Source organism: Triticum dicoccoides, chromosome 3B, assembly GCF_002162155.2.
Source record: "Triticum dicoccoides isolate Atlit2015 ecotype Zavitan chromosome 3B, WEW_v2.0, whole genome shotgun sequence".
Taxonomy (NCBI): Eukaryota; Viridiplantae; Streptophyta; class Magnoliopsida; order Poales; family Poaceae; genus Triticum; species Triticum dicoccoides.
Window position 1 is genome coordinate 854943565 of NC_041385.1, and position 9242 is coordinate 854952806.

Genomic DNA, 9242 nt, shown 5'->3' on the forward strand with positions numbered 1-9242 from the left:
CAGCACCTAAAGCAGCGGGCAGTTAATAATGTACAGTACTACTACCTCAATCATTAGTTTACCATTCGATATGGGACGATTGACCCACCTCTGACATAAAGGTATACGACTACAACATGCCAGCTGTAGCATCATCATAATTCCTCGTTCTATATCGCAAGTTGTTTTATCAAATGAAAGTACTAGTATATACACGAAAGTAGTGCACCAAGTTGTGAAAATTGACGCAATGATTTCCAAACTAACTCAAGGACGGAGGTTCCAACAACATAAGTTGTTTCACGTACGGGCCTAATGCCGGGGTACGTATGAAGAATTTCATGCAGGATCCAAACTATTAGTAGAAAGAGAGAATGTCAAAGCTACTCGGCCATTTCCCATGCATTAGGTGACCCCGATCCCCTCCGCCCCTCACGATCTCCTCCGCCTCCCGATCCTTGTCGCCCCTCAGTTCGCCTCCCCTCTCCTCCGCCTCCTGATCCCCTCCGCCCCTCAGTTCGCCTACCCTCTCCTCCACCTCCCGGATCCCCGCTGCCCCTCCCAATCTCCTCCGCCTCACGTCCGCCTCCCCTCCCGCCGCCATCGGATCTAGGCTGGGCAAAGCCCGTGCTGGGGGATGATGGCGGTGGCGGGGCGTCCCTTCGTCGCGGCTTGATGGCGTGGCTGTGACGGTGGATCTTGAGAGGGCACCTTGGGACGAGGTGTTGTGTGGCCATGGCGCCGGTCACGCAACGGTGACCTCCTCTATCTTTGGTTGTCTTCATCGTCGGTCCAAAGGGGTCTGGTCGGCGGGTGTTGCCTCGCGGTGGTTTCCCGGCGGCGGATCAACTAGAGGAGGATATAGTAGCCTAGCTGCTAAAGTGCGTGAGGAACCCACCATCATCGGCAGCGTCCGTGGGTGTCGTTTCCTCGTTGGAGGCGATGCTGGGGTGTCCCTCGCTCCATTGTTTTCGGGGGAAACCTCAGGTCTGGAGGAGGCTACCATTGATGGCGGCACCCTCGTTGGAGGCGTTGAGGGGTCTCCTGGATCGAATGATGGCGACGTCTTCGTCGTCACCCCCATGGGGGCATCATCTTTCAAGACATTCAGTGGCTGGACGGATATGTGGAAAGCTTGGTGGTTGGGCGTCGGTAGGTGGTGGAGAGGTGCTTCACCATACACATCGATGGTGGCGGATCTCGGCGGCGTGGTGCCGTGGAGATTCGGCGTCCGATGGGTGGTGATGGAGTCACGCAAGGGGACGATGTTGTCTGGTGTCGTGGTGGCATCGATGGCAGAGATGCCTGGCAAGGTCGATGCGTCAGTATCTGATCTAAGGATGGATCGATGGAAGAAGGAGGTGACGGCCCATGCAGTGTGCGCATGTGCTGCCCACTGAAAGTGCGCCGGACCGGTTTGTAACCCAGTCCAATTATTGTGGCTTCGATGGGGCATCACATCATTAGATGCTAGTCGTTGGCGCGATGTTTGTTTGGTATTAGCCTCGGACATTTGGCACCCTTCATTATGGGCATAGGAGTAGCGACAGGTGTTGAAAAGATGATGGCTTCAGACTTACTGATGTATTACCTTGTAAGGACTTTGTGAATAATTAATAAAATGCCTGCATGCATCATTCAAATGCAGAGGCTGAAGGTACATTCTCCTTTTCAAAAAAAAAAAACCCATGCATTACGTGTTTGGCTCAATACAAGGGCTTCAGGGCATCTCCAACGCGAGCGCTAACAGCCGGCGCCAGGATTTATTCCCCAGACAATGAGCGGTTACGTCGATTAATCCTGGCATCAGCCGCTTTCTTGGTGCAAAACAGAGAGTCGGGCGCTAAGGGGATGAACAATGATTGATAAGGTCGTCTTATTTTAAGTCTTGCGATTGTTGGTAAGATAGTTGAGATGAGGCGCTGTACTCGCTCCGGATATTTAGCATCGTTAGTTAGCACCTGGCATTGGAATAGAAGGCGCTTGGCCCTTTTTAATTATTCCGATATTTGTTTTTTTCTGTTTATAAGCGTCTAGATAAGCACCTTCCCGGTGCCTGGTCCTCGCAAAAAAAAAAAAAAAAACGAGCCGGCGCCAGGACTTGTGGCTGTCGGCCTGGTCCTCAACTTGTTGTGCACGACATACATTTTCTAAAACAACTTGGGATGTGGATAGATGGCGGAGTTGAGATGTTATTGCAAACATAACTTGCAAGTGGTACACCAAGAAAATGTCGCCTAGCTTGCTGTCGAACGAGTCATATGCGTACTTCAATGAATTTTTTACTTGTCTCCATCCATTAATGATTGAAGTGGTACGTTGACCTCCAGCTGCTTTAAAGTTTTTGAAAGGTAAGCGGAGCATTAGTTGCAACTGATCTTTTCTAGTATTTCCTATTTTGTGAGATGCCTTGCTGTATTTCCGAAGATTAGAAAATGGCCTCGCGCGGATCTCTTCTTGGGATAAAGATGTCCTCAATGTCGACCAGGTCATGCAGCTCGTACCCTACACGCCGACAGCCACAAGTCCGGGCGCCGGCTCCTAAACCCCTTGTGTTGAGCCAAAAACGTACGGCATGGGAAATGACCGACATCAGTATAAGTCGCTACTAGCTTGGATCCTGAATGAAATTCATCCTATGTAGGCCGGCACTAGGCCCGTAGAAACAGCTTATGTTGTTGGAATCTCCTTCCTTCATCCAAATTAGTTTGGAGCATTGTGTCAATTTGGTTTCCAAACTGACAGCAAGCAATGCCCTTCCTTTCTAAAATAACTCCCTCTCGTTCTCTTCATCTAGACGTCCACCTTGGCTTGATAAAACAACTTGCCGGACCAGTCAAGCACACATATGATAAAGTTAGTACGTTTTTTTTTTTACTTTTCTCCATCCATTAATATTTATGATCGATATTAGGAGTAATGATCGAAGTGGTAATGTTGACCTCCAATTACTCAGATCAACAGATCATTAATTACTTGGATACTAACTAGTACAACTTGTTCGACTAGTCTTTCCTACTGTCGGAAGTAACTCTAGCAGATTCTCGTATTGGCAATGGCCATATGGGATATGGATCACACTCCATATGGACATGGAGGCCGTGGTCGCTGTGCACAAACACAAAGTCTTCATATTTGCCGTCTCCATGATCGTGGAGTCCATTCATCAAAGGGATATCCCTTTTCCCCAAACATCTCTGCCATCTCACGTGAGGTGTCGGCTCACTTGAAGTTTCCTTCCTGTCACATGCAGTTTACATGCAACTGCCATATGATGTGAACTCCATAAGGCAACACCTCACATCTCCAGCTGTTGGCCCCCAGGAGGGGCTAAAAATCGCCCCCTGAGGACGCACCGGCGCTAACCCGCGCGCTGGGGGCGTGATGCCCCCCAGTCGCGGCGCCCATGTTATTTTAAAAAATTTAAACACGGCACAAACACGGCGCAAATTCATTGCAAACTTCGGCGAGTTCGTTCAAACTTAAACATATTTTACAAAAAAAAAAAGAAAAAACTACTAGGGGCCGCCACTCGCCGTCTCCATCGCCGCTCCTCGCCGTCTGCCTCGCCGCTCCCCGCCGCCCGCCGCCCGCCCTCGCAGTTGTACATGCCGAGGAGGCTGTAGAACCGCGTGTAGTCGCCGCCGCCGTCGTCGTCGTCGTTGTCGCCGCCTCCGCCGCCGCCGTCCCTGCTGCATCCCTCCCCCGGTTGGCGCGGCGGGTTGGACGGTCCGGGGGCGTCCTCCTCGTCGTCGCTGTCGAGGATGACGACGCCGTGCTCGTCCTCGCGCCCGCGCTTGCGGGCTTCGATATCCTCCAGGGCCCGGCGCTGCCGGACCATCTCGTCGCGGAGGTAGTCGTCCCGCGCCCACTGCAGGGCGTCCTCGTCGGAGAAGCCGCGCCGAACTATCTCCTCATACTCCGCGGGGAGGCTGGGCTCCGGCTTGGGCTCGACGAGGACGAAGCGGCCGAATGGGGGGTGGAGTCGCCGATGCCATCGCCTGAGAAGCGCTCGGCCATCCTTCTGAGATGGAGACGGCGAGAGAAGGAAGAGGGAGAAGTGGGCGCGTCGGCGGTGTAGTGTGTGTGTGTATCTCCGGCGCGCTGGTTCTCGGCTTATATAGGCCGAGGCGCCGCGCGGTAGGCCTGGCCGGCGCGTTACGCGTGGCTGGAGGCGTGGCGGGCGAGGGGACGCGCGTCGCCCGGACTTCACTGCGCCGCCCGTGAGGTATCAATGGAGGCTGACCGGCGCGGCAGCGCGCGCAGCTTTGGCATTGATTCACCGCGGGAAACGAGGCGATGAGGACGACGAAGCGGCGAGAAGCGAGTCGAGTCGCTGACGCGGCTGGCCCATGGCGCTTTCGCGCCAAAAAATATTCGCCCGGCGCTCCCGAGCGCCCCCCAGCGCGCCGGGTTCGGATTGGGTCCGCCGGCGCCAATTTCGGCCAGAGCCGGCGAAAAATGGGCCCCTGGGGGTGCGACTGGGCCGATTTTTTGGCGCCGGCGGCCGAAAAGTCGCCTGGGGGGCCTTGTTGGGGCCGCGGCTGGAGATGCTCTAAGTCGCCAAATATGGAGGCTTGGAGGACAAATATGGAGGGCGCTCCATAAATTATGGCGATCCCTGATGTGACAGCAAATCTGCTAGAATTCCTTTTTTTTACCAAAATGGTCATGTTGGCAGTTATTATGGCAACTCTGCTAGAGTTGCTCTAAGGTGTATTGGTATATCACTGAAGTTTCAAAAATTAGATTTCGAACCTGCGGTGTCTTCGTACCCAAACTTTCAGAAAATGCCCTCGCGTGGATCTCATTCTTGGAGAAGGATGCCTCAAGGTCGGCAGGCCATGCAACTCATATCCTACAATCACTAGTCAGGGACCTCTGCTCCGGCCCCCAAAACCCTAAGTTGCACCAAAATGTAGAAAAATGATTGATTAGCTCTTTGCCATCCACGGTGATTGCTAGCATGGATGCTAAATGAAATTCTACCTACGCCCACCATCGGCACCGCCACACGGGAAGTAAATAAACCCATCACAACCCACCTTGCTAATATTCGATGACAGAGTTGCCAGAGGGGGAAGTAAGAGGGTGGGAGATATCAGTTATTTATCCGCAATGTTAAGTGTTCGTGTGATATGCGTGAGAGATTGTGCGGAAGGATTGTATGTGGTGGACAATTATGTTGAGAGGTGAGCCTTGTCTCTGGTGGTTGAACAATCAAACTGGTAGAGATATGCATAACTCTAGCAGTTTGATATTCAAACCGCCTGAGACGCAATACCAACTCCAGACTCCTGCGGTTCGGGTCCAAAAAGGCTTAGATGCAGCAATGCAGGCGGTCCGATAGTACCCGGTAAGAGATGGAGGCTCGTTTTGGGGGGATATGACTCGCCGGACAATATGTTAAATATCAGAGCTGCTATTCTGGCTAATGTCGGCAAACAATAATGTCCTTTCGTCCGTATTTACACCCAACGTGTACTAATCCATATCCACAGCCACAATTTGTTTCTTGGCACCTTGCCGTGTATATATATACTACTTCCATTTGATCAAACAACTTGCGATATATAAGGGGGAATGATTAAGATACTATAGCAGGCAAGCGATAATCCTATACGTTTCTCTCGAACTGGGTCAAATCGTTCGGCGCGCGAATGATAAATTAACGATTGAGGTGGTACATTGATTCCAACTGCTTTAAATACTTTCGACTTGTTCTTCCATGACCTGCTTTAAGTACTTGCCATATTCACATAACATCAGTGTGCAATCTTCAACTTGTCACTACTGCCCCGCCGTCGCTGTCCAGCGCCGCCCCTGGTTAATTTTTATTTTGTTAATTATGTTTTCTTTAATTTTTATTAGATTTTTTTACATGTTTTTAGATTTTCATATATGTATGTATGTATTTTTTAGATATATGTATTTTTTATGTATGTATGTATTTTTTACATGTTTTTTTGTATTTATGTATGTATTTTTTCATTTGTAACTAATGATGTTTTAAAGTATATATATATGCAAGTTAGATTTAGTACATTTTAGATTAGTTTAATTTTTAAATATCTAGCTAGGAAAGGAAGAAGAAGAAAAAGTGCTCCCGATATCATTATTAGCTAGGTTAGTTTAATTTGTAACTAATGATGTTTTAAAGTATACATAAGTGCTCCCAATAACATTATTTTCCCATAGGTTTCAAAAAAAACATTATTTTCCCATGTATATGTATGTCGCATCTTGTCGATATAACCCCCTCCCGGATAACTTCGACATGAGGGGCGGTCGATATATATACCCCCTCTCGACCGTGATAACTTATACCACGGGAGCACCCCCTCGGCCCTCTCGCTCGACCAAAACTCTCGAGGACACCCAAACCCTAGAAAAACGATGTTGGTCTCCTACCCCCTCCCGCCGCGCCCCTACCCGACAAACTCTCTCGAGGCCACCCAAATTTACCAAGTTAAAAGAGCGCTGTCGTCGAGGCCACCCCAAACCCTTGAAGCGTTGTGTCGAGGCCACCCCAAACCCTTGAAGCATTGTCTAGGCCACCCCAAACCCTAGAGAAGCAGCGTCGAGGCCACTAACATGATTCCTTATTGTGATTAGTTAGCTAATTCTACGTTTGCCACTAATATATATACATCTGTACCATGTTTGAATAATAATTGACATGTTGTAAATATTTGCAGAAACTATGGAGCACTCCCGAGACGAAGCAACATAAGCGATGTTGTAAATATTTCTTCTTTTTTCTCTAGCCCTCCGGATCGAGCTCAACTTCGGTAAAGAAACGAGGCCCGAAGAAAAAGTTGCGCTCGGATGAAAGGTTTGAGATCACAACAATCGCGCGCGATGGCAAGCCGATTGAACCCATCCGGACAAGGGATGCATGCCGTGCTCAGTGCGGGGTTCTTGTTAGGGACAAGATCCCGATCAGTATCCAGTAATGGTTAAAGCCAAAGAAGGAAGACCCTGAGGTGCCAACGTCTTATGTCTCCGATATGCAGAAAGAAGATCTTTGGACAACGCTTAAGGAAAATTTCACCCTACCGCCAGAGGAGGATCCAGAGAAGCCAGTTAAAGAGGAATTGATCAAGTCTCATGCTCTTAAGAAGATGACAGAACTATTCAGGAGGTGGAAGAATGAGCTGAAAACGTTTGTCGACAAAGAAGAGACACCAGAATTCACCGGCCGGTTTGAGAAGATCAGAGATCAATGGCCCGCATTTATGGCCCACAAGACATCGGAAAAGAGTAAGAAGTTGTCAGCGACAAAAAAGATTAATGCTGCGAAGAAGAAGCATCACCATCACATGGGGTCAAGTGGTTACCTCAAAGCCCGACATTTGTGGGACAAGGCTGAGAATGACCTAATTGCTAAAGGGGTCGAACCAGAGACATTGAGATGGCCAGACCGTTGCCGGACTTGGTTCTTCGGGGTTGGCGGAATCTTGGACCCTGTATGAGGGAAGTGCGTTTGGACGGAAGAGCAACTGTGAATACCCGTCAGGAAGCTTCGGGAGTATATCGAGAAACCGCAGGAAGGGACGTTCGTTCCAGACAGAGAGAACGACAAGCTCACAATGGCCCTCGGGAATCCTGAGCACTCTGGACGGACACGAGGCAAGCTCCCTTCCGTGGAAGGCTGGGTTTCCGGACGAAGGGGTTACAAAACCCAGGAGAGGAGGAAGAAAGTAGAGCATAGCCAACTGCAGGCGCTGCACGAAAGGGTACAAGGGCTAGAGGAACGAGAAGCAGATCATAACAAATGACCTGCCGAAGCTCCCCCTGAAGCTACCCCGCCATCTCAGCGGAGAAGCAGCGTGGCTTACACCGAGCAGACTCAGCAGCTGGTGCCTGTCTTCACGGGCTACCCCGTGGATGCTATCACAGAGTCTCAACATTGCCACCTTATGACGTGATGGATGACATTGAAAGTCAAGGCGGCTGTTGGCTCTGTTATACCTAATGTATCTGGCTCAACCTACCACGGTCAGCCGATTCCAGAAGGATATGCTAGGGTGATGGTGGATCAAATAACGGACGGATTTGAGGACCTTGAGCTTGACCACCCTATAGGTGAAGGGGAGATTCGGCTGGGTTCTTCTCTGAAGACTCCATGCCTATGGCGGAAGGAGCTCATCATCCTTCCGAACTGGACGCCTCCGCCTCCTCCTCCTCCTCCGGCGAGTCAGGGCACTCCGCCTCCTCCTCTGCCTCCTCCGGCGAGTGATCAGGGAACTCAGCCTCCTTCTCCGGCGCGTAGCGACACTCCGCCTCCTTCTCCGCCTGCGCCTGCGCGCCCGAGCAGCCAGCTGCCTCCTCCTTCTCTGCCTCGCCAGCAAGGGCAGAAGAGACTCGCCGCCGCCCGGCTGCTCCGGCACGTAGTAGTCCTTCTCCTCCGCCTCGTAAGCAAGCACGAAAGAAGACAGCCACAACCGCTCCGTCTGCTCCGGCGTCTAGCAGTACAGCCAGAGGCGGGAGGTAATAGATATATGGTCCATCTCTCAAGCCTCTAGAGAAGTTACCGTACGAGAGGACCGAGGAGGAAAACGCGAAGATCATGTGGACCGAAGTGAAGGACTTCTTTGAAGGGTTGAAAGCAAAGAGACATCCACCTCCGGAGGAGAAGGTAGATCCGGTGAAAGCAAAGCGCACTATCGACGCCCTGAGGAAACCACCAAAGTCTCCGTCGAAAACCAACTATGAGCGCATTACTGAAAAGGCATATCTCCAAGTGGAGCGGTCGGGAAGTACTGTCAGTGATCAAAGGTTAAAAGAACGTGCAGCTGGGAAAAAAATTGACCAGCTCGGCGAACAAGCAAAGCAATCGTGCCCCCGCTCAATGTGTCTAGCGACATCATCGCTAATGCTCCGGGGACGGTGCCCAGTTATAGCAACCCTAGAGATTACCTGCCTGACGATGTACATTTTGATTTCTTGGAGGTGGACGAACACAGATACGAGTACGGGAAGCCACTCATCAAAGATGAAAAATCTCTAACAACGATGATGCGAAGATTTCATAATTGTTACATGAAAACCTGCAGAGAGTCTGGGGGGGGGGGGGCGAATACTTTGTATCTAAGAATTAAAGAGGAGCACGACCTCGTTGGAACTGATCTGTTGCCTATTCCATTTGAGGAGTTCTTCGAGTTCTTCAATCAAAAGGCCCTCGATAAATTAACGGTCTTTTGCTACTGTCCGTAAGTACTATTTCTGTCATTAAGTCTCTCTATATAGCTCGGCTCTTT